This window comes from Callorhinus ursinus, unplaced genomic scaffold (genome assembly GCF_003265705.2).
Source record: "Callorhinus ursinus isolate GAN/ISIS: 27379988/994484 unplaced genomic scaffold, GSC_fseal_2.0 scaffold10, whole genome shotgun sequence".
NCBI classification, from domain to species: Eukaryota; Metazoa; Chordata; class Mammalia; order Carnivora; family Otariidae; genus Callorhinus; species Callorhinus ursinus.
The window spans coordinates 3,780,578-3,789,809 of record NW_027397072.1 but is presented as its reverse complement, the minus strand read 5'-3'; positions in this window follow the sequence as shown (position 1 = coordinate 3,789,809).

Here is a 9,232-nt window from a genome sequence, read left to right as displayed (position 1 = left end):
AAGAAAGAAAGAAAGAAAGAAAGAAAGAAAGAAAAGAAGAAAGAAAGAAAATATAAGTACTTATCATGTAACTCTGTGTACTTTATTTTAACACTTAATAATCAATTTTTAAGTTTACAGGTGTGATTCAAAGCGCTATTGATGCCAAGTTGAATAAAGCTTTTTTATTTGTGACTGTACCATTTACAAACTATTCTGGGGCATTATAGTGATCACTAGAGTCTAGAATCCTGCCCATCCCTTTAGATAATCACTTCCAAACTTCAGATCATGTTTATTAAAAACAAAAACAAAACTTTGGTTCATATCCTATAATACATGTGCATTTATGCTTAAAATAAATACATGTACTAATATTATGAGCTAATATTGTAAAATGATTTTTTAAGGATCTAAGCCTTAACATTCCCGAATTGGCAGTTTGATGAATACACAGTGAAATTTCAAGGCCCATGTCTTTATGTTTAACATATTTCAACCTATGGATCTGAATCACTGAGTGTTTAGTTTTCATTTGACTTAGATTCTAAAGAATAGCTTAATTTCCAGGTTTTACTTATCCATTCATCCATCCATCAATACATTGTATGCATATTTCTTTACACGTTAAATACACAAGCACAAAGTATCCATTTAGGGTGAGATATAAAATAAATAACTGTGGCTATAAATCTAGAATTAAAAGTCGTATTGATCATTATGGTTTGTAGGGTGTACAGTGTGACCACAACTGGACCCGAACGGGATAGAGAAGTGACGTTGAGTTCTGTGTGTTCTTCTTGAAGACATGGTACTCTCATCTCTAATCCCTGGCTTCTTATAAATATTCTAAACCACTTGGGCCTTTCTCTGTGTGCTGCTTAATAAACACAAAATAATATAATCTGTAAATCCTATTAATGGAGCACTCTTTAATGTGTATCAGTAGGATAGCTGGCAATCTTTCCATCATGAGTGTCATGGAACCTCATCCTTCCCTAGGCACTACTCAAGTACCAAGTATGTCACTTGGTTGTGGATGAAAGCACCAGTCTCAGAAGTAAATCAAGTACTAATTACTGATAAGGGTTCTTTTTTTTAAATATTAGATAAAAATTAATAGAATTGCAAAGTTAATATCTTCTTCCTATAACACAGTAGGTCTCCCTGCATGTCTTAGAAGTGGGTATATGTGCGTTTACGGACACAAGATTCAAGTTCAACAAACACGCTTTCTTCCATTAACATGCTTCTGATCCAGCCAGTCTGAAATCATCATTTCTTCTAAAGCCTCATGACCTTTCACTCTATCTCATTCATGACACCGTTTTATTTTTATGTTAATAGTAGCTTGTTTGTAGCTGCTAATCCTAAGTAGTGACTCTGTATCCTCTATGATCTGGTGACTGTTAAGGGCAAGAATTTCTCCTATTCATGTAAGTGCCACAGCACCCAACTGCAAACCATAAGCCAGAAAAGTTCTTAGCAAATGCCAATGAAAGAGTGACTGGATCTTCCAGGGGCTATGACGGCAACCTAAGACAGCAAGTTTGAGGTGCCATGCTGCAGGATGTGACTAAGAGGAGGACCAAAAGGGGAGAATTGTGGTTTTCAGTGCTGAGGAAACCCTGAGCCTGGATTCACAAGTTTTATCCAGAAACTCTAAGTAACAGTTAGCTGATGTAGATAATTCATTCTTATGCATCTTTTTGGCTTACTAATAGAAGCATCTTCCAATTTAAATGAGAAATTGTAAACCATATGACTGAGTACCTTGAATACACTTTCTCTCATTGTATATTGTAACTTTAGAAGAGTACACAGTGGACTTGGAAACCTGACCCGCCCAAATCCAATCCCTAACCTGTCATCACTATGTGGAATTCATTAAATCAATCTCTCTTTCTGGGCCTCAGTTTCTTCCTCTATGAACTGGAACTAGACATGCCATGACCAACAGGTGTGGTTGTGCACATTGTCTGGAATGATGAGTTCAATGATCCGGTACATCATAGCTTCTTATCATTGCTGGTTTTTCTCTGACCATCAAGTCTCCAAATCCTCATGTAGAATAAAACACAAAAGATCTTGAAATTAGAACTTTAAGCAAGGACCAGACAATCTATCACCAAAATTATTCCATTAAGGAAAAAAAATCATTTTAAAAAGATTTATTTATTTATTTGAGAGATCGTGGGAGAGCGGGGGAAAGGGTAAAGGGAGAGGGAGAATCTCAAGCAGACACCCTGCTGAGCATGGAGCTCAGTGCGAGGCTCAACCTCATGACCCCTGAGATCATGACCTGAGCCTACTTCAAGAGTCAGATGCTCAGCCAACTGAGCCACCCGGACACCCCAAGAAAAAAATCATTTTTAAAACAACATTGGCAAGTTAGCCTAAGAAAATGATTCAGGAGTTTTGTGCATACAGTTTTCCTATCATGGGAAAAACTCGTAAATTATAGAGGGAGAAAATCCCCAAGGCAGTTGCTAGGAAAAGATGCAGAAGACTCCACTTAAAAAGATGTTTTCTTGAGACTTGTTGCCTCCCATGATGTTGTTGGTAACATGTGAATTTTTATATTTTTAAAAGCAAAGCTTGTCAAGTGGTTCATGACTATAATACAGAGATCAAGGGCCAAAGAATCAGGAACAATCTTAACATGTAAAGGGGGTTCAGGCAAAGCACACACACAGAGTTTACCCACTAAGCCGTGGTGGTCACAGCAATACTGAGTATCTCTGAGTTTTCACAATTTCTTGCCTGTCTTTCATTGACCTCATTTACTCAATAATAAACATAGCCTATTGAACAGATGCTCTCCAAAACTTGAATTTCAAAGGGAAAAAAATGTTTGTAAAAGAGTACATGAAAAAATCAGATGGAGAAAATAGTCGCTCTTATACATGTTTACTGAGGACAAAGGGGAGTGGGGCACGAAACAGACACTTCTCATCTAATTTGGCTCCATTATCTATATCATTGGTTCTCAAAGTGTGGTCCGTGGACCATTAGCATCAGCATTCCCTGAGAGTTTGTGAAAGACAAAAATTCTCAGACCCCACCTAGAACTGGCGGGATCAGAAAATCTCTGGGCTGGAGTCGAGCAATCTGCTGTAACAAGCCCTCCAGGTGATTCTGATACAGGAGGCCCTGACCTCTCCACCTGACATGCTGCTTTCAGAGCACACAGCGGGCAGGTTTGGGGGGTATCTGCAGGCCAAGACTCCCCCGACTGTGTCTCTAACACCCTGTCTTGCTACATGTTTTTTTTTTAAAGATTTTATATATTTATTTGACAGAGACACAGCGAGAGAGGGAGCACAAGCAGGGGGAGTGGGCGAGGGAGAAGCAGGCTTCCCGCGGAGCAGGGAGCCCGATGCGGGGCTCGATCCCAGGACCCTGGCCACGACCCTTGCTACATGTTTTTAATGTTGCATTTCAATAGCTACTGCCAGGTAGATAGACAGACATAATGTAACTATAGGTATGATCCAGAGAGAGCCAGTTCTGTATCCCGGCTTCAAATTGGTTACATATCTTAGAAAACAGAACCATGCTTGAACAGCCACAGCACAAACGGGCTTGGATGTGGGTGGACCATGATCCTTCTTTCTTTCTCCTCCCCTCTGCCTTGCCCTCCCCGAGACCTGAGTCCCTTCACCCCACACCCTCCAGGTTGATAGTTATTTGGGCAAAGTATACAGGACAAGGATGCAGACTAAAACATCTCTTAGGTGGATGCATCTGATCATCACCAACCCATTTATTTTACAGATGAGGAGTCCAAGGCTCAGAGACATGTTCCTCTGACTCGGCTGGGTCTCTGCCCTCTGTTCAGTGATGCTGGGTGGCCATGCCATCACCCAGGGAGAGCCAAGCAAAGCAGCCACTCACTCTGTGTTTGGACTCTTGATAAGGGTGGACGGATGGCAAAGCTCAGTCAGCAGAGGTGAGAACTTAACTTTGTCCTCAGACTCCAGGCCGCTTAATCTTTATAACGACTGAAATGTTTCTACATCATTAAGGGACTAAATTCCCTAAGTAACTCTTTCTAACACCAAATGAAAAATATTTACACTGCTATTCACAACAGTGATTGCATTAAAAATAATAGTCCATCTATATGACGAAAAACTCGTCTATGCAAAAACTTCACTGCTCTCTCAAAAAATTTAAAGAAAAATGGAAATAATTTTTCTTCACTAAGTTCAATGAATCAAGTAGAAGGGCTTAATTAGGGGCACCTGGGTGGCTCAGTTGTTAAGCATCTGCCTTTGGCTCAGGTCATGGTCCCGGGGTCCTGGGATCGAGCCCTACGTCAGGCTCCCTGCTCCGAGGGAAGCCTGCTTCTCCCTCGCTCACTTCCACTGCTTGTGTTCCTGCTCTCGTTATCTCTCTCTCTGTCAAATAAATAAATAAAATCTTAAAAAAAAAGAAAAGCTTGCTCCATGTAGAGGGGCGGAGCAAGATGGCGGAGGAGTAGGAGACCTGGATTTCGTCTGGTCTCAGGAATTCAGCTGCATAGGGATCAAACCATTCTGAACACCTACGAACTCAACAGGAGACCGAAGAAGAGAGTAGCAACAACTCTCTGAACAGAGAAGCGACCACTTACTGGAAGGTAGGACGTGCGGAGAAGTGAATCCGAGGCGATATTCGGGAGGATAGACGGCGGGGGAGGGGGCCTCCGTCGGCCGCTTCTGGCAAGTGCTAGAGCCGCGGAGCACAAAATCGGACCTTTTAGAAGTCGGCTCCGTGGAGGGACGTCGCTCCAGTGGCTAAGCGGGGGGTGGAACCCTCGCGGGACAGTGTGGTCTCAGGACCCTCGGGGTCACAGAAAGACCGGGGGTGCCTGAGTGCGGCAGAGCTCCCAGGTATCGGAGCGGGGAAGCCGGCTGCAGAGATGGAGCTGAGGACTAGCTCTCAGCTCGGGGTGGCCATAAACTGTGATCCGTGACCTGCGGCCACTGCTCCCCCAGCAGGGACCTAACAAGCGGCAGAGCCGGGGAGACTCCCCTTCCTCCCCGGGAGGAGCGGCGCGGGAGCGCACTGCAGGGATCTGCTGGGTTTGGAGACTCCACACGGGGTCGGGTGCCAGAGATAGCAACGCTCAGTCACAGGCCGGGTGAGCACGGAGTGCGGCCGGAGACCGGGGACACGGGAGTGACTGCTTTTCTCTGGGGGCGCACTGAGGAGCGGGGCCCCGAGTTCTCAGCTCCTCCGGGCAGAGATTGGGAGGCCACCATTTTCACCCTGGTCCTCCAAAGCTGTACGGAGAGCTTGCAGGGAACAAAAGCTCCTGAGAGCAAACCCGAGCAGCTTGCTTAGCCCGGACCGACAAGGGCGGGGCAATTCCGCCTCCGGCAAAGACATTTGGGAACCACGGCAACAGGCCCCTCCCCCAGAAGATCAGCACAAACAGCCAGCAAGCCAAGACCAAGTTTACCGATCAAGGAGAACGGGAGAACTCCAGTGCTAGGGGAATACTGCACATAGAATTCATGGCTTTTTTTACAATGATTCATTAGTTTTTCAAAGTGAATTTTTTTAACTGTTTTTTTTTTAATTTTTCTTTTTCCCTTTTTCAACCAACATCTTATCAATCCCTTTTAAAAAAAATTTTTATTTTTCTTTTGTAGAGTCATATTTTATACCTTCATAATAGTTACCTTTATTTTTGGCATATATATATATAAGTTGTTCTCCATTAAAAATTTTGAGATACAGTTTCTTCTAACAGATCAAAATATACCCTAAATCACTAGTGTATGGCTTTGTTCTAGTCTCCTGCCTGACCGCATTCTCTCCCTTTTTTTTTTAAATCTTCTTTCCTTTTTCAAACAAGTCTTATCTTATCAATTCCTTTTATAAAATCTTTTATAATTTTCATCCTTACAGTCATCTTCCATCCCTTCATTGTATCAACCCTTATTTTGTATATATATATGTCTTCCTTCCCTTAAAATTTTAGGAAGCACTTTCTTCTAAGAGACCAAAATATGCCCAAAATCCAGTGTGTGGCACTGATCTATGCACTAGCCTGATCATATTTGACCAGATTGTTTTTTTTTGTTTTGTTCTTTTTTTGTTTGTTTGTATCTTTTTCTATTTTTTTCTTTCTCTTTCTTTTTTCTTTCTTTCCCTTTCTTTTCCCCTGGTTTTAGGTCTTTTCTGATTTGTATACAGTATATTTGCTGGGGACGTTGTAAACCTGTTAGCATTTTGTTCTCTCATTCATCTATTCTCCTCTGGACAAAATGACAAGAAGAAAGAAATCACCTCAACAAAAAGAACAAGAGGTAGTACCATCAGCCAGGGACCGACTCAATACGGACATTAGTACGATGTCGGACCTAGAGTTCAGAATCATGACTTTAATGATACTAGCTAGGCTTGAAAAAAGCATGGAAGTTATTACAGAAACCTTTCTGGAGAAATAAAAGAACTAAAATCTAACCAAGTCGAAATAAAACAGGCTATTAATGAGGTGCAATCAAAAATGGGGGCACTAACTGCTAGGATAAATGAGGCAGAAGAGAGAATCAGCGATATAGAAGACCAAATGATGGAAAATAAAGAGGCTGAGAAAAAGAGAGATGAACAACTACAGATTCATGAGGGCAGAATTCAAGAGATAAGTGATATGATAAGATGAAACAACATTAAAATAATTGGGATCCCAGAAGAAGAAGAGAGAGAGAGAGAGGGGCAGAAGGTATATTGGAGAAAATTATAGCAGAGAACTTCCCTAATGTGGGGAAGGAAACAGGCATCAAAATCCAGCAGGCACAAAGAACCCCTCTCAAAATCAATAAAAATAGATCAACACCCTCAGATCTAATAGTAAAACTTACGAATCTCAGAGACAAAGAGAAAATCCTGAAAGCAGCTCAGGAGAAGAGATATGTAACCTACAATGGTAGAAACATCAGATTGGCAACAGACCTATCCACAGAGACCTGGCAGGCCAGAAACGACTGGCATGATATCTTCAGAGCCCTAAACAAGAAAAACATGCAGCCAAGAATACTATATCCAGATAGGCTCTCATTGAAAATGGAAGGAGAGATAAAACGCTTCCAGGACAAACAAAAATTAAAGGAATTTGCAAACACGAAACCAGCCCTCCAAGGAATATTGAGAGGAGTCCTCTAAGCAAAGAGAGAGCCTAAAAGCAGCATAGATCAGAAAGGAACACAGACAATATACAGTCACAGTCACCTTACAGGCAATACAATAGCACTAAATTCATATCTTTCAATAGTTACTCTGAATGTAAATGGGCTAAATGCCCCAATCAAAAGACACAGGCTATCAGATTGGATTAAAATACAAGACCCATCAATATGCTGTCTGCAAGAGACTCATTTTAGACCCAAAGAAACCCCCACGTTCAAAGTGAGGGGGTGGAAAACCATTTACCATGCTAATGGACACCAAAAGAAAGCTGGGGTGGCAATCCTTATATCAGACAAATTAGATTTTAAAACAAAACTGTAATAAGAGATGAAGAAGGACACTGTATCCTACTTAAAGGGTTTATCCAAAAAGAAGATTTAACAACTGTAAATATCTATGCCCTAACATGGGAGCAGCCAATTATATAAGGCAATTGATAAGAAGAGCAAAGAAATACATTGACAACAATACAATAATAGTGGGGGACTTTAACACCCCCTGACTGAAACGGACAGATCATGTAAGCAAAAGATTCACAAGGAAATAAAGACTTTAAATGACACACTGGACCAAATGGTCTTCACAGACATAGTCAGAACATTCCGTCCCAAAGCAACGGAATACAAATTCTTCTCTAGTGCCCATGGAACAATCTCCAGAATTGATCACATCCTTGGTCACAAATCAGTTCTCAACCGGTACCAAAAGATTGGGATTATTCCCTGCATATTTTCAGACCACAATGCTTTGAAACTAGAACTCAATCACAAGAGGAAAGTCGGAAAGAACTCAAATACATGGAGGCTAAAGAGCATCCTACTAAAGAATGAATGGGTCAAACAGGAAATTAAAGAAGAATTTAAAAAAATCATGGAAACCAATGAAAATGAAAACACAACTGTTCAAAACCTTTGGGATACAGCAAAGGCAGTGTGAGAAGAAAGTATATAGCAATACAAGCCTTTCTCAAAAAATGAGAAAGGTCTCAAATACACAACCTCACCCTACACCTAAAGGAGCTGGAGAAAAAACAGCAAATAAAGCCTAAACCCCTCAGGAGAAGAGAAATAATAAAGATCAGAGCAGAAATCAATGAAATAGAAACCAAAAGAACAGTAGAACAGATCAATGAAACTAGGAGCTGGTTCTTTGAAAGAATTAACAAGATTGATAAACCCCTGGCCAGACTTATCAAAAAGAAAAGAGAAATGACCCAAATCAACAGAATCATGAATGAAAGAGGAGAGATCACAACCAACACCAAAGAAATACAAACAATTATAAGAACATATTATGAGCAACTCTATGCCAGCAAATTAGAACCTGGAAGAAATGGATGCATTCCTAGAAATGTATCAACTACCAAAATTGAACCAGGAAGAAAGAGAAAACCTGAACAGACCTATAACCACTAAGGAAATTGAAGCAGTCATCAAAAATCTCCCAACACACAAAAGCCCGGGGCCAGATGGCTTCCCAGGGGAATTCTACAAAACATTTAAAGAAAAATTAATACCTATTCTCCTGAAACTGTTCCAAAAAATAGAAATGGAAGGAAAACTTCCAAACTGATTTTATGAGGCCACCATTACCTTGATCCCAAAACCAGACAAAGACCCCATCAAAAAGGAGAATTACAGACCAATATCCTTGATGAACATGGATGCAAAAATTCTCACCAAAATGCTAGCCATTAGGATCCAACAGTACATTAAAGGATTATTCACCATGACCAAGTGGGATTTATCCCTGGGCTGCAAGGCTGGTTCAACATCTGCAAATCAATCAACGTGATACAATACATTAACAAAAGAAAGAACAAGAATCATATGATCCTCTCAATAGATGCAGAAAAAGCATTTGACAAAGTACAGCATCCTTTCTTGATCAAAACTCTTCACAGTATAGGGATAGAGGGTACATGCCTCAATATCATAAAAGCCATCTATGAAAAACCTGCCGCGAATATCATTCTCAATGGGGTAAAGCTGAGAGCTTTTCCCCTAAGGTCAGGAACGCGGCAGGGATGTCCACTCTCACCACTGCTATTCAACATAGTATTAGAAGTCCT